The sequence below is a fragment of the Lygodium microphyllum genome, chromosome 16, assembly GCF_053477565.2.
Source record: "Lygodium microphyllum isolate KBCC chromosome 16, Lygodium_microphyllum_v1.1.10, whole genome shotgun sequence".
NCBI classification, from domain to species: Eukaryota; Viridiplantae; Streptophyta; class Polypodiopsida; order Schizaeales; family Lygodiaceae; genus Lygodium; species Lygodium microphyllum.
The window spans coordinates 31,398,745-31,426,012 of NC_141150.1; the positions used below are offsets into that span (position 1 = coordinate 31,398,745).

Genomic DNA, 27,268 nt, shown 5'->3' on the forward strand with positions numbered 1-27,268 from the left:
TCAAGAGACTTATCTTATTTCTATTGAATTCGGATAGAGATTTTTAGAAAAAAAACTTGTGGTATCGCGATTGGTAAAGGGTTGTTATCCATGCTCATGACTCTGTTAGTGACTCCCCTGCTCACAACTCCAACTGTTTCTTCCACATTAGTAGCGTCATTCGTGATTTCTGCTTCTGAATTCTTTTTCTTCGAGGCCATGACAAAAATATGATTCGTAGAAGAAGAAGAACACGACAATAATACCGATTGGCAACGATGTAAGACTCTCGATGATGATGATGATGGTTATTGTAGTATTCAATGATGTCGCGGATGGTTCTTCTTGCCTCGTGGAGAGTAATACTTCTCTCTCTCTAGTAGATAGAATAGGAACGAGAGTAGAGGTATAACTTCTAACTGGATTGATAGAATAGGATAAAGTTCTTCAGTGTCTTCTCTTCTTGGATTAGAGTAGAAGAGAATGAGAGACCTTCTGTGTATCCCCTTCCTTGGGTTGAATGGAATGATGTCTCTTCATCTCACAAAATAGAGTCTCCTCCTTCTCGATCAGCGTCTCGTCCTCGTCAAGATTGATCTTGTTCCCCTTCTTGGTCATCCCCAAGCCCTCAATTTATAGTTTTGTAGGGGAGGTAAAAGAGAGGATGCTTGTTTTTTAGCATTTTTGGATGACATCATCGATGGCAAAGAGAGAATGCTTTCTTTTAGTGCTCTTGATGACATCATTAATGATGTTAGAGAGGGAGCTCCATTTTTGTAGTGAGAAGAAAAAAATTTACAAATCTATGCATAACGTGTGGCGCGTCATTGGGCGGCTGTCACTCTAAGGCTTACGACCAAGGGCACGACCAAGGCATAGACCTTGGCATCTTGGCCTTAGCATACTTGGCAACACGCTATGAAGGCTTCATTGGCGACGTTGACTATGCGCGAGAAGCTCCCACTAGCTTGTAGGAAAATCTTCCCGGGGGGTCACCCATCGTGGGAGTGTTGTCACCCAAGTGCACTTAACTACCAAAGTGACTATCCACTAGGCTAGTTCTTTTTGTTGTTCTATACTACAAACATAGTTTTAATAAGCTAGTCTTGGGAGGGTCTCCCAAGTCTTTCTTCCATGAACTAGCATATAATATCTAATTAATAATAATAACTTTCTTCATAATGAGAGTCAATTTCATAATAAGATCAATTTTTCTTTGGAATGTATATGCACATTAAAATAAACTAAGTAATGGGGACATTACAGCTTCACAATGGAAGCATCGGGTGGACAGAGCTAACTTTGTATCAGTTCATTTGAAATTAAAGCAATTTTTGTTCTTCTCATATTTTTTGTGTATTCTCTGTACTCCTTGCTTAGATTCTGTTGCACCACGTAATTTCCACATGTGGACCTTGCAAGATCCTCAACTACCTAGAGAACAATGCATATAAGTTATAACTTTCCAAGAACTTAAAGATCTACAATGTTTTCCATGTTAGTCTATTAAAGGCTTATGTGCCCAATTTTAATCTTGTATTAGATGATCAAAAATTTATAATGCTAAGCCAAGAAGTCCTTAAGCTTCAACTAGAGAGAATCCTTTATGTAAAAAATAGAGTCCTTAGCAACCCACCTATACTTTCTTCAAACTTATTCGCATACTTTGACAAATCTTGATTCAAGGCTACAATCCTAAAACACTAAAGAAGAAAAAAGTAAGGATCGTATCGACAAGATGACCCCTAAGTGGAGAAGCATTGAAGTTGGATGCGAAGTAGCATGCACAATTGACGCCCCCATTATGCAACCCCAAGCCTGAGTTGTTTCTTATTATTTCAAAGCAATTTCGTTAAAATAATGATAGAAAAAAAAAAACTAGTTAAGTAACATCAATAAAATCCAACTAATAGATAGACCGGGATCATTATGGGTACGCGAGATGTCGAGTATAAGGACAAAACACTACAAATCCTTATGGACGAAATTCAATTAGAATTGCCCTCCCATGATGGCACCTAGTTCTTGAATAGAAATGCTTTAAAAAATCAAATGTTTTCATATTAGTAATGAATTATGGATTTAGAGAATACATTATGAGATATTTAATATATAATCTAGCCACCTTCATAAAAGGAATCAGGGAATATATTAACTCAACTTCACTAGGGTAGAGTTAACAAGTACCTCTCTAGGGTTAAAAACATAAGGATTGATCATTCAAGAATAAATCATCAATGCTCGAATAGATACATCACTATCTCCTACAAGTGACTTAACCTAGCAAGAAACCCAAAAATCAAGGTTGAAACTACATGATCTATATTTGTGAACTCATGATCTATATGGGGACTTACGCATGAGTATTTGTCATACTACGTGTTGCATCAAAAAGGATGTTTGAAATGCTTGATTTCTAACAAGAATACTTAGAAACGTATGGTTGGGCATACTAGACCTCCCCCAAGGATAGTTGTAAGTTTACTTCAAATTATAAACAAAAAAAATTTAGTTAACAAATAAATTTTGACAAAAAAGGAATGTTAGAATGAGATAAGAAATATTAATTTGAGCTATTAAATTAGAAAAGAAATTATATAAAAAATTAACACTAGGTTTCCTTCCTAAAACAAATATTAGAGTAGAAAATGATGTAAATTTTAGGAAATATTCAAGGGTAGTTGCATTTAATCAAAGTGCATCAAATAGATCAACACTACATTTTGAAAAATCAATTAGGAAATCTACACAAAAATCCATTTTAGCAAGAAAGAGAGAACAAAGAAATGCATCAAAAAATATTTAGGCATCCTAAGTCATGTGGAAATAGAGAAAGAATGATCAATCTAGTTGAAAAAAATTATTATTTTATTATTAAATTAGGCTAATTGAATTAGAAAAGTCTTCTCTTTGATAGTATAAGTTACACTCGTTATTCAACATTAGTAATTAAAATAAAATTATTGATTTACATACTTTGTCCATTGAAAAACTTTAGAATAATTAGAATGGACCCAAATAGACCCACATAAACCCACTTAGGAAAGGAAGTAACTCCAAGGTTTTTGACTTAATTTTCACAAGCTAAGACAAGAACTAGTCATACCTCAAACATAGAAACCTAGTTGATCAACCAAGGCTCGCAATAATATAAATCATTCAACCTTCAACAAGGAGTTTAGACCAAAAGAGATTGTGAGCAAGACCTAAACAAACTAGGTAAATTAAATATATTCCAGGAGAGATTCAACAGGGGAAAACTATTTAGCATGAGATTTCGAAAACCCTACAAAAATTCCAAGGAGAAGAAAAAACAAGTTGGAAAATGGCCACTAGGTTAAATCGTACTTTTGATTGCCATCTTGTTTGTGATTGTAATCATGCTTGCAAAGGATTGCTTGTGATTTCAATGGTGCTTGCAAAAGATTTCTTGATACACTTGAAAAGATATGATTGTACAAGTTTAGAATCTTAATTGAACCTAATTTATAATAGGATAAAAGAGTCATGCTAAACCTCCCCCGAGGCAAGCTACGAAACCCTTCACCAAGGGGGTTGGTTTTCACCACCTTGGAAAGCTCAAACCAACTCCGATCATGAGAGGTCACTCCATAGATAACCCTTGGGTAGGAGGAGGTGAGGGTGCTAGGGGGGCTCTGGCTAGTAAACCCCTTATACTACTAAGAATCACCCAACCCATATGACTCAATATGAACTTCTTGAAAGCCCTGTTACTAAGTTAAGAGCAGAACCTTGGTGGAAATAAGTCCTTCGATTCATTCTTCCATATGGTTGGAATGTGAAATTTTGTATAAAACTCTTTAAGAATAAATAAAAGCTACTTTTCGAATGATTGTTTTCTTTGCTTGTGTGTCATGACCTAAGTTACATGAGCAAACACTATGATCTAAAAAGCTAATTAAAAGTTGGTTTTACATGTTCAAATATAAATGTGGTAGGATGGTCTCAATAAGCCAAATCTTTTTCACAATTTCACAATTTAGGGAATTATGTTAGATACAACATTGACTGAGTAAAAGTTACATAGAACCTTACTCCGTATTTTTCAAGGGAATTGGAGTGACACTTTGCCCTAGGGAAAAGGGATTGATGTACTTATACTCCTCCTTGTTTCTCACTCTCCTTGAACCAAGTGCGACACAAGTCAACTTCAGTTTTTTGGCACTGGTTCAAGTGATTTAGCAAAGCTATTTCTCAGAGACTAATGCTAGTTAAACTAATAGGTGACCTTAGCTTACTTTAGAAACTTGGAAATTCAGATCGATCCTTGTGGGAACTGTTGAAACCTTCTATTATGAACTAGACTCAAGAAAGCCTAAGCAAACAAATCTCATGTTATTCGTACAAGTACTGAGTGGCGTCACTTAGGAAAACATATTGATGGACTACTATAGTGTGCTACTGAGGGCATCTCAATTAGGCCTGTAACACATGGTATCAAAGTGTAAATGGAGTTAGGATTTTGTGGTAAAAATTAATGAACTAATTGTTAACCTAAGCTAGGGATTCAAGAAGATTTCTTGTACTAATGAGAATGTAATTTTAATAGAGTATGGAAGCTTGGGATCATTTTCTAGTATTGCGAGCCATGTTCATATCGATGATGCAATCCTTTGACTATGAATGGAGGAGAGATGTGGTGTGTATCCTAGACCCATTGTATGATCCATCCCCATTGTACCGAGAAAGAAGATGGGTTTGGGATAGGTGTTACTACTACATAGACACCGATCGTTTTCACTACATCAAGACAAACTTAAAAACAATCTAATGAATGGAGAATTTGAAGGTCATAATTGCTTTCATATTCACTCCATCAAGAAGAAATCCCACTTTGTACACCCAAAATCAACATGCCATTGGTCTAGACCACTATGTTTATGATGAAGTGACAAGAGTAATTTTGATGATAAAGTGTCATTATAAGGTCATGTAAACCACCATGGATTCTATATGGAGGTTTCTCCAAACCCTTCTCTGTAATACAGGCTTTTGGATATCCACCACAAACCCCCATGCTATTTTCCTATTGATCCAGCTAATTATTATCATTAGGATTCTACCTTGAGGTTTTAAGCCTTTGGGCTATAAATTAAAAAAACCAATCTCTTATTGTTATCCATCTATACAACAAGGCAACTTTTGTACTTAGAATTATTATTTGATGTAATAAAAAGTTCAGTTAGCATTATTACATCCATGAATAATGAATAAAAGTATGGAAATTTTTTTCAAGATTGTGTATTTTTATACTAGACTTATGCTATAAATTTAAAACCATAGATTCAATGATTAAAAACCTTAAGAGAGAGAGACAAAAGTGTAGTGTACAATATCTACATCTAATCTTATAAATGTTATCAATCCTAGGGTATCATACCTTCCATGCCTATGCTTACCCCAACTGAAGTATAAGAGAAGAAACTCCTTCTCAAGAAAATCAAGCCGCCTAGCTTTGATGATAAAGGAAAGAATGTTGAATCCGAAGTAAAAATTTGGATTGATTCCATGGAGGACTACTTTGCTGCTACAAGAGCTACTCCTCCTAATCAAGTAATGATAGCTAAGTTAAAGTTGACAAATGAAGTGGCTTTGGTAGAAACAATGATGCAAGGACCAAGGGGTTTCCAAAGCAACCATCAACTGGGAGAAGCTAAAGGAAGTTGTATGCAGTGGGCAATACCATCTGCCAACATACCACACTTTAAAGATGAATGAATTCTTTAATTTAAGCAATTTGGGCTAAGCTTAGAAGCCTACTATTCCAAATTTGGATCCCTTTTAAAGTATGCCCTACCCATGGACATCTCCTAGCATGTGTAAAGTTTTTGCCATGGAATAAACCCTCCACTAGATACTCATCTTAAAGCAATATGCCCATCTAATTTGCAAGACGCATTAATTTAAGCCAAACCAATTATCTAGGAGCTTCAAACAACACCCAAGAGTGGCAAATTTTGGAGACAAATTTCTCTGTACTACAACGGACCATGTTGATTTGTCACAAAAGGATCCAAGGACAATTTAGGCAATCAAATAAAGAAGGCTAAAACAAGTACATTTGGAAACTTTATGCCTAAAGTTAACAACAATGAAGCACCAAGGTATTTCCATTGCAATAAGCATGGCCACTTCAAAAGACAATGCCCAAAGCTACGATCTACCAAGGACAGCTTTGTGGCCAGAATCGAGAAGCTATAGCCAAGGAAAAAGTTGCTAGAGTAACCTTCAAGGAAATAGAAGAAGGTGAAGAGCCTACCTTGGAGGCGAACATGAAAAGAGCAACAATACATGCGGCCCTCAATAATAAGGATCCAAATTGCCAATTATCAATTATCTAGATCTTGAACACCTATCGAGGTAAAGTTTTCAAGATTTTGATGACTATGGAAGCACCCACTCAATTATCTCACCAAAATATGCAAAAAGATTAGGGATAGACATTACATCTACATCAAAGTTGTTAGTAGAATTAGCAAATAATAAAGAGGTAATTTTTGCTCAATGGACTAGAAAAGTGGAATTTAACTTAGGAGCAATCTTTCCAACATTTGGAGTTATGAACCTAGGACCTTATGCGTGTTTGCTAGGGATGGACTAGTCGATTCCCAATGGCACCCATATTCATTGCAAGAAAGGCTAAATCACCTTCCAGGATCAAAAAGGAGAGCTAGTAACTACTCAAGGTACAACCAAAAATCCTAGGATTCAATTGAAAAAAGCTTTTAAAATTGTGAAGGGGTTAAGAAAAGGATTGCATGTCTACTTAATCAAACTTAATAAGGTTGAGTTAAGGGAATGAAGCTGAAGAAGGGACATCCTAGCTAAACGAATACACAGATGTATTCCCGCTAACTAAACTTACTTTACAAAGAGAATTTGATCATGAAATCAAGTTAATACTAGGAGCTATTCCAATAGAAAAGTGACCCTATTGTATGTCTATTCCATAAGCCACTGAGCAGAAAGAGCAATTCAAGCAACTCTTGGATCAAGGATACATCAAGCCAAGTAACTCACCATCATGGGAAGCCCTAGTATTGTTACAAAAGAAGAAGGATCAAACGGCCTTTGCATCGACTACCATGGCCTAAACTAGGTGACATTCAAAAACAAGTATCCAATTTGAAGGATAGACAAACTACTTGACCATCTTCAAGGGGCAAAGATATTCTCAAAATTTGATCTAAGATTAGGCTATTACCAAGAAATCAAATAAGAAGACATTCCAAAGACTGTCTTCAACACAAGTTATGGCCATTACAATTTATCATAATGCCTTTTAGATTAACCAATGTGCATGCAACCTTCAATAGGTTAATGCAAGTATTTTTTGGCTCTATCTTGATGACTTTGTCCTTGTCTTCTTTGATGACATCCTAACCTACTCAAAGAAGAATGAAGATCATGAGAAACAACTTTGAGTTGTCCTTGAAATAATAAGGACACACAAGCTTTATGCCAAGAAGAAGAAATGCGCCTTCTTCAAGAGGCAAATTGAATACCTTGGATTCATAGTATATGATGAAGGGATTGTAGTAGACCACCCTATCAAATTCAAGGATGTGTAAGAGTGGGCATCTCCAACAATGATTAAGGAAATCTAAAGCTTTTTGGGATTAACAAGATGGTATATAATCTTTATTAAGGACTATGCCTTGATTGCTACACCCCTAATTGACTTACCCAAAAAACAAGTTGCTATTGTGTGGACTTTCATTGAACAATCTAGCTTTGAGAAGCTTAAACAAAGCCTAGTCATAGCCCCTACCTAACGTAAGCCAAGAATTTGAAGTTGTGATCGATGCAAGCTCCCTTTCGTTAGGTTTTATACTCATGTAAGAAGGTCATCTGATAGCCTCTAGTCTTCTAGGATTGAAGACTCATGAGAAGAATTATATTATCCATGAGATGGAGCTACTTGCTATGATTTATGCTCTCAAACTGTGGAGAGACTATTTGCTTGGCAACATGTTCACTTCAGTTCACTAACTAGAAGAGTCTCAAATGGCATTGAGGAACTCTTCCTCTTTAATTTACTTCAGTCCAGATTAGAAAAGCTTCAGCTCTTCATTCAGGGTAGCCATGGATTCTTCACCTTGAGGTATGCATTGAACTCTATCTTTTACTTGGCTTATTCTCCTCCTTTGAGGCTTGTTCCAAGGCATCACTTGGTCTACTAGAGCACCTTACAGTGTTTCTAGAGCTCCATTATCACTAGCAGTAGCAGCCACATCATCAAGGATAGTCAACGCTATTTATGCCTAGTCGTCTTGCTCTTTCTCCTACTTCATCCCACCTCTTTCAAGTTAGAGACATTGCTTCCGAAACTTGGCAACCTTATGGACTCTTCCTCTGAATTTTTTCTTATGATTCTAGGCATCATTTGAAGCTCTTGAGATCATCCATTAGCTCATTGTTTGTGAAGATTTGTTGTAATACAATTCAAGACAGTAGTTACCTCATTGTTTGGAGGTCACTTATGCTTCTCGAAATGTCTATTTGATGCTGAATCACTTGGGGGTGCTATGTTGATGTATTGGAATGCTGTTGGAATGATTTGAGTACTCATTTGCTTAGTTTTACAATGGTTTTTTACTGTTATAATAAGCAACGCTAAATGCTATTTTGTTAGAGAAACTTTATTCCTATTGCTTGTTGATGCTTATCAACTACCCATCATGCTACACTAATATCTATCATATGCTTTTGGGCCATCACCTATCTTTCATGATGTAGTTCACTAATGTATGTATCTTGGTTGGTTATGTAATTGAGCTTCCGTTACATTGCTCAATTAGTTGTGCCTTTGGTTGGCCTCTTTTGTTACCCATGAGACTACTCTATGCATGATGGTTATACTTATAGGATGTATCTTAATCTGACACATTGATCCTTTTATGGCTGGTGGTTCTAATGATAGTGATATCTTTAATATTGAAAATTTGAATGGCACCAATTACAACTATTGGAAGGCCCAAATTGGTTAAGTTTTTGTGCAAAAAATGTAGCTTAAGCCTTTGAAACATAAGGGTATCAAGCCCGAACATATTGATGCAAATGATTGGGCTAAACTAGATGAGCTATGTAAATCCACTATTACTTTGTCCCTCTTTAAGCAAGTTTCCTATAATGTTATCTCTAATGGGCAGTCCATATGGGACATGGGATAAGATTCGCAATGTCTATGACAAGTAGAGCCCTATTTCTCAAATATATTAGCTAAAGCAACTCATGGACCTTTACATGAAAGAGGGCACTTCCATATCATCCCAGATTCCATTCTCAACCATTTGTCTTCATCATCACATGGGATTGAATTCAACGGTAATCTTCCTCCCTTGTTCCTCTTAGTTACATTATCTAAATCATGGGATACATTTCATACTACTATGTGTATAAGCATGCCTACTGAAGGGCTAAAGTTGTAGGATGTAGAGAGTGCACTCTTGAATGAAGAGGTTAATAGAAATAATGTCAATGCTTCCCGCACCTCTTATGCTTTGATGGCTCAAGGGAGTGAGCTCTGAAGTGGAAGCACGGAGTGAAAGTAAGAGCTATAGTGGAAGGAGCAAGAGCACAAGAGAGACACAATATATGGGAACTCCAACCATCACAATGTGTGACTAGCCTTTCCTTTATTCAAATGTTATAAAACATTAAAAAAGGATGTGATAGATGAGTGTCCACCACCTATTGTGTAAAGGTGTGCATGTGACTAATACACGGTTTGGGTACTATCAATGTAACCATACATGGGCAGCTAAGCACATGCATCTTTATCCCTAACATGAAAATTTTGAAGCTTACTTGAAGTTGCACAAATACAATTGAGCTTGATGGAAAGTGTTGAGATGGCAAGCTCAACACATGTGGATATTGATGATGGACTACCTAGTTAGATGGGTCTGCACATCTACACTTAGCACATCGGGGTGGTCATTATGATCCTCTCATGGCCACTGACTTATCACTCATCATATTTGGTTTGTTGCACCTACCTACAACTAGCATAGTTATAGTGCAAATTGATTAGTATAGTCAATTATGCACTCGTTGACATAGCAGGCCACTTTTCTTTATGTTTTATCTTATCTATACTTTGTGTACTATTGTATTGTGTGTGAAGAAGAATAAACCAACAAGAAAAAATTTTGGCCTCCATCTCTCTTCTTATGTTCTTGAGTAAGCTTTCTCTTGCATGTATGGTGTGTGTTTGGCTCAACAGCAAGCAAAACCCCGCACCATGCTATTTGTGGTACTTTTCCGATAGTAAGAGAATGGAAAAGTGCCTAGACTATGTCAAGCATGTACAAAGCATCACATCCAAAGGTTTGGAGGCTATCCTTAAACTAAACAACAAGTGTAAGTATCCATTCATTCATACTATTCTGTTCCTTGGTTAATTTGAGTCCAGAGACTAGCCTTATGTATTTAAGATTTCAATCAAGGGTCTAGGGAGTGATCTAAACCTAGTAAATAGTATTCAACTAGGTGGGAACCTCGAGCATATGTGGGTGCATTTTGATTATATGCATAGGATTTGGAGTTAACAAACAATATTGGTCCATGTTTATGATCCATACGTCCGAGAGCTTCTCGCAATTGCAATTTTAAATTTCAACTTGAGGATAAATTTTCTTAAATAGCATTTTGGATTATGGTAAATGTCGTGGAAGAAAAAAGAGGTTTCTACAAGTATGAGTTTTGAGGATTTATGTTCAATAAGGCACAAACCAATTGGATCACCATTCGTATCATTTACATTGGAGGTGTAAAGAATACAGTTCCAAAGAAAGAGAGGAGTTATGTGTTCCATTGAGAGAGCAAAACATGATTATGCATACAAGGAGATAGTATCAAACCTTCTTCATAGGAAGATCATAAAAACTTGTATCAAAATGAAAAAATGCATCATATGATAATGTGCTTGCCATATGCAAGCAAGAGCTAACCATAGGGCATGCAATTGACAATGAAATCCCTACTCTTGAGAAATGGTTGGCATGGCTTGATATCAAAGCATTTCATTAGGGGTCAAGATTTTTTTCCCAAGATAATGTCGGTATTTTTGTGTTGCATATAAATCTTGCTAAGGGAAAGCACGCTAGCTTGAAGGCTTCTCTTGGATATAGAGAACCTTTTTGTTTAAAGAATCAAGTTGCATTGTTGCAAAGCACAAGGTATAATGCATACCTAAAGGAAAGTAGTTTTGGCACTAACTCGAGGATGCAAGACATGGTAAACAAACTCAACATGCTTATTCTACCTTTGGCAAGTGGTTGGTGGATTTGGCCATGCTTTAATGGAGGAAATGGGTGTGTTTTATACTAAGATGCAGGCATGGGATTGCATAGCATTAGCAAAAAGCATTCAAAATAGATGCATCCCTCGATCGTTTTGGATGCTTCATCACACATAAGTAAAGAGCTCACCATTAAAGAGACAAAACAGTGGGCAATTCATAGAAGCAAACCAAAAGGAAAATGACATGTTTTGGTAGACTACCCAATCAAACTAGGCAATCTAGACTACATATTTGCAATAACGATATGAAAGATAATTGTGGTGTACCTATCCCTTGCTTTCAGGGTCAACCAAAGTATCTTGGTGGTGTCATTGAGGGGTTCATTTGGTTTTGCAACATCTTAAACAATGCTCATGGGTGGTCAATGAGCATCATGTTGTGAGACTACCATGCCTAGTGTCAAGAGTATGGAAAATGGCTAAGGACACAAGTTTACTTTGATTAGAGATGACAATGCTTCAAAACAATGGGTTTGTCTTGCAAAATGCTAGCCATATTGCCAATTAGGCTCCTTTTGCATCTATTTCTACAAAGTGTTCCTAGTAAATATCAATCAAAATATGAAGATGGTAAGCTAATGGAGATCAAGGTTAACAAATGAATTTTGAGAAAATATTCAAATGGTCAAGACTCTAGTTGCAAATATTACTTGTGAGGCCATTGTGTTAAGCAATGAGCCACATGTGTTCTATGTTAGCACAAAAGGAAGTAAAGTTTTAGCATTTACTACTTTGGATCAATTATAAACTTTCCTAATTGCACATGCACTGATTTCTAGAAGAGAGAAAGCAAGCGTCAAGTTTACATTCCATGTAAGCATATGTACTATGTGTTCTTAAATATTCTCTAGGCTTAGAAGTCTGAGAAATGTACGTGTTTAGTGAGACATGTAGTGCAATGGTGATAGTTATACCTAATAGTGCATTTTTAGTTCAAAAAGTTTTTAATGCTTTTGAGCACTTGTATGGAGATGATGTGGTGCAACACGAAATCTTCTTAGATAGATGTGTAATGATGTGAAATTGTGCCACTATGATAAAGTTTTCTTGTTATGTATCTATTACATTCTAGCATGTAAACATTTTGAAGATCAATCCAACAAGCATGCTTCTTATATATGTCTCATTGTTGCATTGATTTTGACAATCAACCCTCAAAGCATACCTCTTTTTCATGAAGTTGTAATTTTGGAATTCTTATAGTTAGCATTCTTTCCTTAAACTAGTGTTTTCTAGTCATCAAGGCATTATTACATGTAGACATTTTGAAGATCAAATCTACATGCATGCTTCTCATACATATGCCTAATTGTTGCATTGATTTTGAAAATCAACCCTAAAATCATACCTCTTGTTCATATAGCTGTAAATTTGGCACTTTTTCCTTGAACTAATGCTTTCTAGTCATCAAAAATTGTGTACATGTCATCCCTACTATGGGATACTCCTCAAGGGAAGAAACTGGTTAGATTTTGATGGATCTTTGGTATGGCAAGGTTGTCTTGATTAGCAAAAAGGCTTTCATAGAAATTTGAACAGTAATTGTGTATTACTCCCATGAAGTTTATGACTTTTTTCTTGAATATTTAATAAAGTCATGATGACATTTTCCATGAACATATCCATCACAACTAGGTAAGATCAATTTTAGAGTCATGTCAAATTGTTATGGGGGTGAGAACAACTTGGCAAGGACAAGGATTGTTTCCTCACAACTTACAAGAGAATAACATGGAAAAGAATAAAAAGAAGAACTTATTTCTTCATTACAAGGAATGCACAATAATATATTTTGTGATACAAGATAAGGGTTTGATGCAAGACTAGATCAAAGACAAGACAACAACTGGAGATACATAGCTTTAACTAGAATTAGTACTTATTGTAAACAAACAAGAGGAGCCTCCTAGAATCCAATCTCAAATGAAATAGCAATGGACTTCGATGTATTTGGTCTGCAGATGATACACAAGATTCCTAACTAATTGAATGCTACTAAGGTTATCAAAGTAGATGATAATGTTTTTGTCCACCTATGCTTCCAAAGCACTAAGTAGCTTACACAACCAAGCTTGCTCACATGCTGCAACTATAGCACCCTTATACTCTGCCTTAATACTAGATAGTACACTATAGGTTGTTTCGTATTGCTCTAAGTAATAGCATCACTTTCAAAAGAAGAGATGAATCCACTAGTAGATCTCGTCCAAAATACTACCGGCCCAATCTGCATCCATATAATCATGCAAGTCTAGTGGTACATTTACAACATAAAAGAAGGAATAGTCAAGTATAGATCTCACATAGTGCAATGTATACCGCATTACATTCAAATTTGGCTTCCATGGGAAGTTGCATAAACTAACTCTCCAAACCAACTATGTAGTGTAGATCTAACCTAGTGTCTCACAATCTTTCTATACATTAATGACATCCTCAATCACATCACTCTCATATGCTCTAAGATTAGCATTGATATCTAGAGTATCGGGATTGGCTTACAATCATCCATACCATACCTTCTCAACATATCCAAAGCATACTATCTTTATGACAACCATATACCCTCTAGAGTCTTGATTATCTCTATACTAAGAAAATAGTACAATTCTACAAAATCCTTCATTTCAAACTTATCCTTGAGAAGACCCTTTACATATTCAATCTCTATCTCACGGTCACCCACAATAATCAAGTCATCTACATTTATAGTAATGACAACAATACCCACATGACTTTCACATGGTCAATCTCCATCTCGCTATCACCCACAATAATCAAGTTGTCTATATATATAGGTAATGACCACAATATCCACATCACTTTCATATACATAAAGTGAGTGATTAGCATATGCTCTGGAGAATCCAATGCTAACAAAACATAGTAATGTTCACAATACCTATATCACTTTCATATAGTGAGTGATCATCCTGTGCTCTATGGAATCCGATGCTAAAAAGATATTCTACAATCCTTTGATGCCATGCCCTAGGTGCTTGCTACCCACATGAGTTTGTTTACAAACCTTGCTTAAATAACCAAGATAACTATCATTCACACAACATAAACTTCTCCTTACAACTCCCTATGCAAGAAGACATTTTTAACATCCATTTGATGCATGATCTAACCCTTTGATGTAGCCAATACTATGAAAATCCTCAAAGTAATCATTTAGCTACTGAACTAAAAGCCTTCCCATAATCAATACCACAAGTCTACATATACCCTTTGGCAATAGCCTTGCATTATAAGGCTTAATTAATCCATCAAACTTATGCTTCACTTGATATATGCATTTGTAGGCAATAGCTTTCTTGCCATCTAGCAAATGCACCAAATCTCATGTGTCATTTTCCTTTAGAAAAACCATTTTTGATCCATACCGTTGTCCCAATGCTCGTTGCCCATTGCATCCGCAAAACTAGTGGGGGCTCTATATCCTGCACATAACCTTAGCCATGCATGCGTAATTGAAAACAAACAAGAGGAAAGAGAGGAGAAGCACCCAAGAGAAAACACATATAAAAGCAATGGAGACTTGAAAACACAAAGAGATATGGCTAAAATCTTCTTCTTCTCTCTTCTTCTTCCACGCAAAAGAACAAAGTCTACAACATGATAAAAGACTCATGTAAAAGTACCACAATGTATATACACATGATCATTATGTGTGAACCCCCTACATCCCCAAATCACCAAGTAGCTTGTGTAACCAAGCTACCTCACATACACAAATGCCATAATTGTAGTACCTCTGTACTCTACCTCTATACTAAACAAAGAAACAATCGATTGTTTCTTGCTACTCTAAGTAAAAGTGGCACTTCTCAAGGAAAATATAAAACCCTAGTAACTGTCATGTCTGAAACATTACCATTCTAATCTGCATCTGTGTAATTATGCAAATCCAATGGTACATTGGCTTTAACATAGCACAATGTGTCACACAGCATCCAAATGTGGCTTCTGTGAAAGCTGCATAAACTAACTCTCCAAACCAACTATGAAGTTTAGGTCTAGCCTACTAGTAATAGTCAAATAGATAAGATTGTCCATAATCTTCTAATACATAGTGACATCCTCAATCACATCACCCTCATGTGCACTAAGCTTAGCATTACCATCCAAAGGTATAGAAATAGGCTTGCAATCAGCCATACCATACTTCTTTAACATATCCAATGCATACTATCTTTGCAACAACCCTATACTCTCTAGAGTCTTGATTATCTCTATGCCGAGGAAATAGCATAACTCTCCCAGATCCTTCATCTCAATTTTAGCCTTGAGAAGACCCTTCACACTTAATATCAGCGATAATGATCAAATCATCCACATATATAGTAATGACCACAATACCTGCATCACTCTTACATACATAGAGTAAGTGATTATCCTAGGTTCTATAAAATCAAATATTGGCAATATATTTTGCAATTCTGCCAAACCATACCCTATGTGCTTGTTTTATCCCAATACAAGGCCTTATGAAGCCTATATACATAATTTGATTGATTCTCATTCACATAACCAAGTGGCTACTCTACATAAACTTCCTCTTACAACTCCCCCTCAAACATTCTTAACATCCATTTGATGCATGATTTAACCTATTGATGTAGCCACTACTATAATAATTCTTATAGTTGCCATTTTAGCCACTAGAGCAAATGTCTCCTCATATTTAATACCTTGCGTTCAAGCATACCCTTTGGCAACCATTCATGTCTTATAGTGCTCAATAGATCCATTTACATTGTAAACCCATTTGTAGCCAATAGCTTTCTTACATTTAGATAAGATAACTAGCTCCCATGTGTCGTTATCCATAAGTGTAGCCATTTTTTTATCCATAGCACGATGTCGAAGGGGTTTTTGTCGAAAGGTCGAATCCATCGGGGATCAAAAGTAGAAGGAAGTAGAGATAGGAGATGAAAGAGAAGACAGAGAATACCCAAGTGATAAACACTACAAAGACAAATCACAATGAATTAAATTAAATAAATATGTATTGAAAGAAACTTGAACTGTACGGATCTAGATCACTACCAAGTGCTTTAGCATCTTCTTATGTCGTTTGCATACCAAGTGTTTTAATAAATGAAATCTCAAACTTCTCATTCAAGCTTTGCATCAACATGAGAGAAACCTAATAATACATTTAACACAATAGATGAATCGCAACTTTTTCTTTGTATTTTCTTAATATATGTGATATACTTGGTGGAGTAACCTATGATCTCAATCTATCACTCTAAGATCTATCAACAAATCCATAACTAAGAGACTCATGTGGTCCACCTAACGTCTATGTTTCTACATTCTCTACTGACTTCTCCAAGGTTTATCAACAGAACCATGACCCCAATTGTATTTTGCACATTACTATACTAGCTACTCATTTCGAAAAAAAACATGTCCTAACTCTCAGCTCATGTGTAATAGGATTATATTATCTATATCCCTTCTGCTCAAGAGAATACCCAATAAATACACATTTTTCTACTTTGGGATTCAATTTATTATGCAACTCATCAAAAATATGCACATAAGCAATACATCTAAATACATAAGCAAATAAATATGCATGTCGCTTGCTTTTCAAATTGATACGCTTTGCATGCTTTATATATCCCATCAACCATAAACTTGGACAAAGCCATTAAGAATCTATTTTAATTACATATCATTTAACCTTGCTACACATTTACATATTCAATTCTCTTATGCTAAACTTTAATATTAACCGCAATATCTAAACCTTATGCAAACATGGCAACATTCATTTTAGATAGACTTACATTAAGAGTAAACAATTTGCTAACATGTTCTTTTATAATTAACTTTCAATCATTTTTTAAATACTACATAACCATGAGATATGAAACAAACCTACAAAAATAAAAATCAAGTTTTCTGTTATATTTAGTACATGCAACATATCAACCAAGTATTTAGTTTTACTATCTTACATACTCAAAGAAACAATTTTCAACATCAGTAATGGGATGAGCTATACGATCCCCTATCTCCACATAGCCCAAAAACTCTAATCTACACATCTCTCTAAACCACTCTCCATGAGAAGTCATATGGTTAGAGATACTTGAATCTACATACCATACCTTTTTCTTTAGTGAACCATCAACAATTATAATATTCATAAAGTATTGCATAATAAACATTATCTTACTTACTTTTTTCATTTCTAATTTGAACTTTCTTTTAGAAGTACTTTTTAGAAATTCTATCACCAGAATTCTATTACCTATTAGAATCTATAAATTTTTCTTTTCGACTCCTCCTTTCTCAAGACTATCCTCCTCTATTTAATTGTCCATGATAACTTTGACCACAACCACCAACTTGGCCTCTACCACGACCTTTACCTCTACTAATAAAGTAAAATACTTGTTTAGACTTGTCTTTGCTTTGATAAAAATTCAAAATATATATCATATATACTTGTAATTGACAGATTAAGCTGAAACTATAATATATCCAAAAAGATATAAGCCCACTTCTATGTCCAAATTGGAGGCCGAAATAACCTCAAATGCCAAAAATTATTGTGATAAACTCTTAAAGAAAAAATATTCATTATAAAAACTGTTCTTTCTGCTCATAAGTTTCACTCTAATCAAAGATTGTAACCATACTAGTTTCAAAAGTCTCTTACGACTATAACTAAAGAAAAATCGAGCCAAGTGAATGAGATTCTTACCCGTTGCTTGCTTTTTCGTGCTCCAATGTCTTCACCTCAACCTTTATTTGAGCTATGTGCCAGCATGGGATAGCTCTGATACCTTGAGAACACGCGAGGAAAGAGAGATAAAGTACCCAAGAGCATAAATATATATATATACAAAAGCAATAGAGACTTGAGAACATCGAGAGATAGGACTGAATCTTTTTCTTGTTTTATCTTCTTATTTCACATTTAAAAACTCATTAGAAAAAAAGAGATAGCACAATGATAACCAAGGATGGACTATGTGGATGTAGTTGAACTATAAAATCACTGGCATATGTGTGTATATAGTCAAACTATAAAATGATTGGCATATTCTCATGTCAATCACCTAACATGCTACTAAATAATATGCTATATAGCTATCATATATCAATTATTACATGAACTTTTTTACTCTAGTTGATTTGGGTAAATTGCATGGCCTATTTTACTCTAGTTGACTTGGGTGAACCTAGCTACCAAGGGCCTTAACATCCTCTTGCATCTTCCTCATATGAGCTGTCCACAGATGAAATCCCAAATTCTTCATCCAAGCTTTTGCCCAAAATCATCTAAATCCACATCAACATGAGAGAAACTTAATGATACATCAATCATAACCATCTTTTACTTACATTTTCTTGATACTTCTGATGTACTTGGTGGATTGATCTCTGGCTCATTTTCTACATAGCCACTCCCTCATATATATTAGCTCTAACTATATTCTGCATATTGTTTTATTAGCTACTCATTTCATGAAATCCCTTCTAACGCTCACATGTATAACAAGAGCTTCTTCTTATTAAGAAAATATTCCACAAATACACATTGTTTCACTTTAGCATCCACTATATTGTGTAAAAATATGCACATATATAACATATACAAATACTTTCTCGTGAAATAGACTTAGCTTTTTACATGTATACTTCTCAAGTATTATACCGTATGTAATAGCTCTAGTAGCTTTAATCCAATAGTAGTGAGAAAAGACTCTTTCAAACCTCAAAGCTTGAGTCACTTTGCAATATGCCAATTTTTTTCTTATCAACTCCATTTTGCTACATAGTATTTCTACGTGTAAACCACCTCTACGTATCGTTCAACTACTCATAGTTGTAATCTTTGTAGAATCTATAGATCCGAATGTATCAACTCAAGTGGCTTATTACATATATGGTTTTAATGTAAAAATGCAAAGCTTAATTGCTTTTTAAATTGATATGCTACATATACCTTATGCATTCCATACAAGGAAAGAGTCCAAGGGTGAGCTCTAATAAGAGAACATAGATGTTAGGTCCAGGTCCCAAAGACCCAAGAGAAAACACAAACAAAAGTAGAATCATATACAACCCATGCAAAGAGAGAAGCCTTGAATGAGCCTATCATAGTTGCCTTGATACCAAAAACATACAAAAAATCAACAAAGCATAAAGGGAAAATAATAAAGGTATTTTGAAGAGAGTATTCAAAGCAATTGTTTCTTTACCTTGGGAATGTGTATTCTCACTATTAAAATTCATATAGGAAATGTTTCCAAAAACAAAAACTCCTACTAATGGCATCTTATGGTACCTACCAAGTATATGACTCATATTTAAATTTCATGTAGGGATTTTTGTCACAAAAGTCTAGGTACTATAATCTTTCTATCATAAGAGATGTTGGAGTGTCAAGTATGGATCCCATAATCTTTTATTTCATAGGAAATGTTTCTAGGAACAAAGAGTCCAACAAATGGCTCCTTGTGGTACCTGCCAATTGTATGTCTCTCAGTCATAGGGTTTTTTGTCAAGTACTTACTTGAGACATGAGACACAAGAAAGAGACTAGATCCTTACATGCTAAATCACAATTCATAAGTCTAGTTACCATCTACCCATGGTTCATATCCTTCCTATCAAAAGAGATGTTGGAGTGTCTAGTATGGATCCCCTTCTAAATCTAGATTTAATGTTTGAGACAAAGGTCAAAAGCCTAGTTGTATGTGGCTCCTTGAAGTACTTGCCAATTGTATGTCCCTCATTTTTAAAATTCATAGGGATACTTTCTTGAGACACAAGAAAGAGATTGGATCCTTACATGCTAAATCACAATTCATAATAGTCTAGTTACCATCTACCCATGGTTCATATCCTTCCTATCAAAAGTGATATTGGAGTATCTAGTATGGATCCCCTTCTGAATCTAGATTTAATGTGCTCTCCCATCCAACACAAATGTGAAGAGTTAAGCCTACGTGAAGAGATAAGCCTACGTTCTATAAAATTAGAGGGTGGAACATCTAGACAATTTGGAGCTACATGGTGGGTAAGAGATTTAACATTCAATGTGATATTAAAATATTAAATTCTAATTCTTAACATGTATTATCAATACCACAAATATGGACATTCTGCAAGAGCTCATCTTGAGAAGCTATAGAAAAACATTAAGATTTTAGCCACTAAAGAATCTAAGGATCAATAAAAGAGTAATGCAATCACTACATAAACAACACCTCTAAAGAAAAATAAAATCCCTACCAATAAACTCAATTACTCTATCAAAGCTGCAACAATGTTAAAATGTATTTGGTCCTAAAGACACAGAAACAAATCCCATGAGCAAGAAGAACTTTATATATCCAAGCTAAAAACTATTAAAAAGATGTATCTACTCTACCATTCTTTCTTCCTAACTCTGTAATCTCCTATTTTGTTTTATGCTCTACAATGCTTTGTAACATGGTACCATCCATTGCTATGCACAAAGTGAAGAAGTTTATGGCTCAAGAATTTCAAACATGTGAAAGAGATCCTTTCTTCTTCCCTTTGTAATCTCCTGTTTTGTTTATGCTCAACAGTGCCTTGTAACATGGTGTCATCCATTGCTATGCACAATGTGAAGCAACTCATGGCTCACGAATTTACACCCTTGAAAATGACAATGTTTAATCCAATGGTAACAATTTACACCTTGGAATTTGAAAATTTCTCAAAGATTTTTGGGATTCTAATGAGCCAATATAAGAGAAAAAATACAAAGGTCTTAATATAAACAATTCAAGTTTTTTTTTATGTTCTACACCTTTAAATTTAAAAACAAAAAGAAGCAATGGATTTCTAATTAAGAGAACAATTTTAAAGCAAATATCTTTACACCAATTTATTATTATAAACCAATGAGCCATTTCTACCTTTAGAAAGTAAAGTTAAAAGTCCAAAGTAGCAATTATTTCAAGTGCTACTCAAGTATTTATGAATCTAACAAATAATTATGAGTAAATGGTAACAATGCTAAGAAAAGAACACAATGTAGTTAAACTCCCAAGGCTCTACACCAAACTTCCTAGTAATTATACTTCGCAACAAGGGTACTTCACATATTATGAGTTAGATGTAAAGGGAGAAATGGACTCAAATAGCAACTCTTGGAATAAGGGAAAGCCAAGGTGCAACAATAAGAAGTTACACACCAAAAAAAGATGTAAAACCAAAAGGCAAATAGTTTGCTACACCCCCTTTAACATTACATGAGCCAAAGGCCTTGCAAAAAATCAAATACAAAGAACCTACATTCTTAGTCACAATTATCGAAAGGGAAAGCTATCACCAAGATGGTGCTAGAGGCACATACAACATCCTATAAAAAAAAGAGAGCAATGTAGCATATCCAAGCAAAAAACCTATAATCAAATGTTATCAAATGATCTTCCCGTGCCACAATTCATCATTTTTTCTTTCCTCCTTAATCTCCTATTTTGCTTTGGGCTTTACTTTGTTTAATAAGATAATGGTGTTTCCCAACAAGATTAAAATCCTAATGAAGAACCTTTTTCTTTGGTGTGATAATCTTAAGAAAAGCAAGAATGGTTCAAAGAGAAAAAAATAAAATGATTAAGAAATAAGAAACCATAAGTGGGGAACACACAGATAACTTTTGGGCTATTTGGAATCAAATGAAGAAAATCTAGTCTTACATAAGAGGAATTTAATTTAAAGAGAGAAGAAGAGAGGAAAGTGAGGGGGGGAGGGAAAGTGGGGGAGAGGCATATATAAATCAAGGGAAAATGGTGCTAGAGGCACATACAACATCCTATAAAAAAAAGAGAGCAATGTAGCATATCCAAGCAAAAAACCTATAATCAAATGTTATCAAATGATCTTCCCGTGCCACAATTCATCATTTTTTCTTTCCTCCTTAATCTCCTATTTTGCTTTGGGCTTTACTTTGTTTAATAAAATAATGGTGTTTCCCAACAAGATTAAAATCCTAATGAAGAACCTTTTTCTTTGGTGTGATATTCTTAAGAAAAGCAAGAATGGTTCAAAGAGAAAAAAATAAAATGATTAAGAAATAAGAAACCATAAGTGGGGAACACACAGATAACTTTTGGGCTATTTGGAATCAAATGAAGAAAATCTAGTCTTACATAAGAGGAATTTAATTTAAAGAGAGAAGAAGAGAGGAAAGTGAGGGGGGGAGGGAAAGTGGGGGAGAGAGGCATATATTAATCAAGGGAAAGGGGGAGAGAAAGTAGAAAAGGAAGATAAAATTAAAAAAGAGAGACTACACAAGAGAAACAAGGGAAGGGAGGGGAGAGGAGGGGTTATGATTGAAAAAATACCATTTGGTAAAGGATGTGAGTTCAAGAAGCCCTCTAGAAGTTTAAGGGTATTCAAACCTACGACGAAAATAATACAAAACGAGATAGATACATATGCCTTGCATGGGTAGATAACATCTAATGTTCACTAGGGATATGATAGAAAAAAGGTCATTTGGTATAGGATTTAAGCTCAAGAAGCCCTCTAGAGGTTCAAGGCTATTCAAACCTACAATGAAAATAATACAAAACAAGATAGATGCATGTGCCTTGCATGAGTGATGACATCTAATGTCCACTATGAGGTTGTCTAAAAATCAAATTTCTCACTATTCCCTAATGACCTATGTAAACAGTAATCTATGAAGGGCTTGATGTTTAAATTATTTTTATTGTAGGTATAGTTCTGAATCTCAAAAAGGGCTCTCCTATCTCCTTACAATCTTTCAAAAGAGTAATCTATGATGAGTTTGGTGTTCAAATTATTTTTGTAGGTTTGAATAGTTTTGTACCTTCAAAGGGCTGAATGAACTTACCCCCTTTTCCAAAGGGCTTTTTTCAATCATAATCTTCTCCCCTCCCCTCCCCTCCCCTATTTCTCATGTGTAATGCTAATGAAAGAGCCTACATATTTAGTGTGACAATCTTTAAAAGAGCCAGAATTGGTTAAAAGAGAAAAAAGAGAAAATGATTGCAGAGGAATGGATAACACATGGATATATGAAACTATATATGCCATGGGTGATTTGGAACCAAATGAAGAAAGCCTAGTCTTATATAAGGAGGAAAATGGCCCCTTTCCACACACAGATATATGAAACTATATAACCCATGGGCTATTTGAAACGAAATGAAAAAAGCATAATCTTACGTAAAGAGGAAAATAAGCCTCTTTCCTCCCTCTTCATTTTTAACATTCTTCCTCTACTTCTCCTCTCCCTCTCAAAATGTGTCAAATTGAAAAGTTATAATTCAAAATGGTCAATTAAAAATATTTTAATTTAATTTGAGAGAGAGAACATTAGCGCTACACATTAAGAGATTTAATCTAAAGAGGAAAAAAGCAAGAGAAGTGAGAAGGTAAAAGTTTTAATTTGAAAAAGTGAAGTAAGAAGGTACAAGACGTGAGTTTCTATATTTATGAAGAGCTTCATGTTCAAATGATTTTGCTGTAGTTTTGAATAGTCCTAACCTCCAAAAAGCACCTTCAAATCACCCATTTTAACTTTTAAAAATGCAATGATGAGGTTTTCTAGGATATCATATCACATGAAGCACCTTCTAGGATGTGTCACAAGAGTTCTTGGGCTTCAAGAGAGGCTTCAAATTGTATGCCCAAGGTTGGACTTCAAGACAAAATCAATGATATCTATCCTTTATTGTGCACTTCATATTAACACCTTTCACTAAATTTAGGCATCAACTATTAAGACACTTACAAGCTCATTCTTAATTTCAAGATAACACCTCTTAATATAAGATTATATGGTTTCATGATATATGATACAAAAAATATAAACAAGTGTAAAAATCACAATAAAACTTTGGTTTCATTGTAATAAAGCATAAAATAAATGCCTTAGCCTAAGGTAAGTTAAGGTTAAATATAAAAGGCAAAGATGTGTATTTGAGGCCTCAACCTTCCACCATTTGAGAGGGTGAATATTCTTGACCACCATTGCTTGGGATAGATACCTTGCTGTAACCACTCACCATTTGATTCTCAACCAACATTGGTAATATGATTTCATACTTACCATTTGAGAGGGTGAATATTCTTGACCACCATTGCTTGGGATAGATACCTTGCTGTAACCACTCACCATTTGAGGCCTCAACCTTCCACCATTTGAGAGGATGGATATTCTTGACCACCATTGCTTGGAATAGATACCTTGCTGTAACCACTCACCATTTGATTCTCAACCAACATTGGTAATATGATTTCATACTTACCATTTGAGAGGGTAAATATTCTTGACCACCATTGCTGTGTATTTATTGAATTTTTCAATCAATGGCCTGCTGTGGGAATTAATTTCTTTACATTGGTATCAAAGCATGAACTTTGACCCATGAAAAGAGTCATTTTCATGGTAAATCCAATTATAGTTTAGGCATAATATAGACAAATTAGCCATTGGATTTGATTTTGTCATTATCAATATCATAACTATTGAAGGTCTCTGCCTGTGATTAAATTTGAAGGTCTAGAAAAATGTTTGAAGAAACAATGGCATATTTTAGTCACTTTAATATTTCATAGTCAATTTTGAGCTATTTTGAAGGATCATCAATAAAACTAAAGCTTAAACAAGGTTTGAAAAAAGTTAAACTATGGAACCCATCTGGAACATGCTTCCCGAGATTTCAATCCATCTGGCCAATTTTGTAAAAGGGTCGATCTAAGGAAAACTGCTAATCAAAGGTGCTTACCAATGTTCTTGAGGAGGTGCTCTACAGTTTGTGAGACGCTGCAGGCCGGGCTACGGGTTAATCTTCTTTAATGCGTGTTGTTTGCTTTAGTGGAGCCAACTATCACCGTTCCGAAGGTTGAGACCAGAAGGCCTCAAAGAGAGAGCTGTTGATGTTTCCAACATATCAAATCGTCAGACATTAGTTCAAGTGATTAATATATCTCTTAATTCTACAAAAAGTGACGGAAGGGAAATTCGAGTTAGACGGAAGGGAACGTCTTTGACTTAAACGTGGTTGGAACGATTAACCCACTTGGAACGATTCTACCTTCACAATGAGTTTGAAGAGGGAGATAAGGCAGAAAACGTTTCAGATATTACTCCCACCGGCAGGGAAAATTCCTCGCAGGTGCAGGGATGATGTAGGGATTTAGGGATGTAGGAAGGATGTAGGGATCACACACATTATAGACTTTGCGAATGTTCGTTTAAAGGAACGTTCATAGGGACATTTATGATCTTGCTCGATTAGGTTTGCTTGATACTGCAGTCGGTTCAGGTTCGCCCTAAACTAAGAAAAGAATGGTCATGTCCAAGAAGAAAGAGAATAGGCGATTGGACTACAAAGATTTCTCGCACGCCATTGCCACTACGTATACAGTGAGCTGCGTTTGTTCTCATCTGCTTGATGGGGTCCAAGGATGTTATAGGGCTTGAATCAGAGTACGAAGACTCCAGCAGAGAAATTCAGCGCACTGCGTGCAATTTATTGTTACAAAGTGCAGACAGGTCCGTCAGACACAGCAGGACTTACATAGAACACCCGTTATGCATGACTTCAGATACCTTTCAGAAGTCCAAGCCAACACATCTCTCACTACTCCGCAAATACCCAGGACGAAGGAGTGGCTTACCTTCTCCACATGAAACGACAAAGGAAGATGCATACCATGATCTTCGAAGCCTGCAGAAAGCTTCAAGCTGAGATATTGATCCGTGCACTATGTACAATTCTACTGGTCAGAGAGAATGGATTTGCATTTAGCCTCGTTAGTTGTGATCAAAGACGGCTAGCATCCTCACACATCTAATTCCCTCATCATCCCAGCTATGGCTTAAACTTCGCTAGCAACCTTAACTTAGCATTAGCATAAATAATCCGTACTGCAAAAATACTGACGTTCAAGCAGGCAGGCAGATTACGAAACAGATCCTACTGTTCCTGTCTCGCGTACCCTGGTAGCATTTGAATGAGCTCGCAGGGCATAGCGATGAGAGAGGAGGCTGTGTTCGATGTCGCTTCATTTGAACGGGCCCAATCGACAGAGATGTGAAAGCCGAGAGGCCAACTGGGATAAGAAGCTTTGCATTCGAAGCGCATGGATGGCAGACGGCACTACTGCAGGGAGGACCCCTCAGAGACTTAAATACGATGAAGGTAATCACATAAGGCTGATCATCTTGTTGCAGTATGTCTCTCGTCACAGGGAGGACGCTCGAGCTCGCAAGTAGGTTAGGGTTATTGGGTGTACATCGCTCAGGGTTGAGGATTTATAGAGAGACAGAAAGACAGACAGACAGACTTCATCTGGAAACCCTAGATCCTACGGTCGCCCGTCGAAACGTGGAAGGCGGCGGGCTCCAAGAGGCCGCCCGGCGCGCACTAGCACCAAACTATCATAATGTATGGACAACTTATCAGCCTGTATGGCACTCATGAGACAGAAGCCCATAGACAAATATTGTAAATATGTTTCTCTTTTACGTGTATTCTCCCCAAAAGCATCCACTTCCTCTTCTTTCCCATCCTTCTCTATTCAGCCAATTTTCATTCATTCTTCCCTTGGTGTTCACTTGCCTTCTTGGACTCCGGGGTTGAGATATTGACTGGTATTTTCGGGTTGGATGGCATTTGCTTGCTAATACAAAGCTGCTAACATGGGGCCTACATGGCTTTTCTAACCATACTTATGCTAATTGGTGACAAAAATCTCTACCATAAGTCGATTGAATATGGCAACATCCCAATTAGGAATGCTAACATTCTCGACCAGCCACAGCATACAAAATGTTTCCCTGCCAAAATCGAATGTGTCTTAATCAAACATTCCCTCTCCATAGACCATCTTATGACTGCTCCTTCCTACTAAGGTTGAGATTGCACAAGATATTGACATTCCTCAGCCCACTTGGCTCCCTAAACTCTTTGAC

The 27,268-nt window shown here is 35.8% G+C and overlaps 1 long non-coding RNA gene across 3 annotated transcripts; it reads right to left on the reverse strand.

Annotated features, from left to right (window-relative positions):
- Positions 1-1,246: 1,246 nt before the first annotated feature.
- Positions 1,247-26,663, reverse strand: LOC148022664 (uncharacterized). 3 transcript variants are annotated; one of them, XR_015693519.1, is made up of 4 exons: positions 24,080-26,652; positions 20,578-20,631; positions 18,038-18,119; positions 12,177-16,281 (listed from the first exon to the last, which is right to left on the reverse strand). It is a non-coding gene; the product is annotated as an uncharacterized LOC148022664 (long non-coding RNA). The 3 variants fall into 3 exon arrangements; XR_015693518.1 differs by lacking the exons at positions 12,177-16,281; positions 20,578-20,631 and adding an exon at positions 1,247-1,413 and having other exon boundaries at positions 23,153-26,663; XR_015693517.1 differs by lacking the exon at positions 20,578-20,631 and having other exon boundaries at positions 23,153-26,663.
- Positions 26,664-27,268: the final 605 nt, after the last annotated feature.